At 37.0% G+C, this 1,612-nt stretch overlaps 1 pseudogene; it reads right to left on the bottom strand.

The window, feature by feature from the left end:
• Positions 1–299: 299 nt before the first annotated feature.
• On the bottom strand, positions 300–1,239 carry LOC101050924 (olfactory receptor 6C74-like; annotated as a pseudogene).
• Positions 1,240–1,612: the final 373 nt, after the last annotated feature.

The raw sequence follows: 1,612 nt of genomic DNA, 5'->3' as shown, positions 1-1,612 counted from the left end.
AGACCGCGCCATTGCACTCCAGCCTGGGTAACAAGAGCGAAACTCCGTCTCAAAAAAAAAAAAAAAAAAAAACCAAAAAATAAATAAATAAAAACTACCTATCACAAAGAAGTGAAAGAAAATTAGCTTTTCTAAAACAACAACAACAAAAAAAACTAAAGTTTGAAAAGATGTAAAGATAAATATTAAAGCAATAGAAAGGAAAAAAGGGAGAATTATGTCATTGAAGCTCCTACTGCATTCAGTGACATTATTTGAGACTCCTTTCTTCATGTCCTTTATATAATACAATTGAATGCTCATTTCCTTGAGAAAGAGATAATCCTGTACATCACATACATGAAGGTTTTTTTCACTTGCTGGTTTCTTAAGGTGTAGATGAAAGGGTTCAAAAGTGGAGCAACAGAGGTATTGAGCACCGAAATTCCCTTTGAAAAAGATACCCTTTGTTTGACTGATGGCTTAACATACATGAAGATGGCAGCTGCCATAAGAAAGGGATATCACAATCATGTGAGAAGAACACGTGGAAAAAGCCTTTTTCCTCTGACTAGTTGAAGGGATTTTTAGAATTGTCAGGGCAATATAAGTATATGATATTATCACCATTACCAATGTGACTAAGAGTGTCACCAGCGCTGAGATGAATCCCATCCTCTCCAGGAGCTGCGTGTCTGTGCAGGAAATCTGCAGGAGCGGGATAGTGTCACAGTAGAAATGATCAACGACGTTGGAGGCACAGAAGTCAAGATTTAGTCCTAAGAGGAGTGGTGGAAAGATGATGAGAAAACCAAGAACCCAGCACCCAAGCACAAGCTGCAGGCAGATTTTGCTGCTCATGATGGTGGTGTAATGCAGGGGCTTACAGATGGCCACATAGCGGTCATAGGACATGGCTGCCAGCAAGTAAAATTCTGATGCTCCAAGTAGGAAGGCAAAAAACACTTGAGTGACACAACTGTTATAAGAAATGCTTTTGTCCCCAGTTGCCATAGTAACTAGCAATTTAGGGATGCATGTAGTAGTATAGGAAATTTCTAAGAAGGAAAAATTCCTAAGGAAAAAATACATGGGAGTTTTAAGGTGAATATCCATCAGGGTGAGTGTGATGATGATCAGATTGCCAGTGATGCTTAGCACGTAGGTGAGAAGCAGAAAGATAAACAACACAACTTTCAATTCTGGGTTATCAGTCAAACCTGCTGGTATAAACACTGTCACTCTGGTATGGTTTCTCATTACTGTCCTCTGAATTTTACCAGGTCTGAATAGGAAAAAAAAGTAATAATTATCTCTACAGAAAAATAACAGTGATCACAGTGTTTAAGCTAATGTTAGCAAAGTGAAGTTTCAGATACAGCATTACAATGTTCATTAATATTTTCCAGATGCTTAGGCCAGGAAGAATAATAATTTGTGTTTCCAAAGGATTTGGATAGAGAATTAAGACTTTGCCACCCAAGAATAATCTACATAATGATAGTAATTAATCATTAATTTTATGTATATTAATTATAGGGAAATAAAGGGATAGACAATGCTTTTTCTTTCTTGATGACATGCAAGAATTTAGATGGCATGCCACTTCTTGCTCAAAGAAGTTTAATTGAAG

Source organism: Saimiri boliviensis, chromosome 7, assembly GCF_048565385.1.
Source record: "Saimiri boliviensis isolate mSaiBol1 chromosome 7, mSaiBol1.pri, whole genome shotgun sequence".
NCBI lineage: Eukaryota > Metazoa > Chordata > Mammalia > Primates > Cebidae > Saimiri > Saimiri boliviensis.
This window is presented reverse-complemented; position numbering and strand designations above follow the sequence as displayed.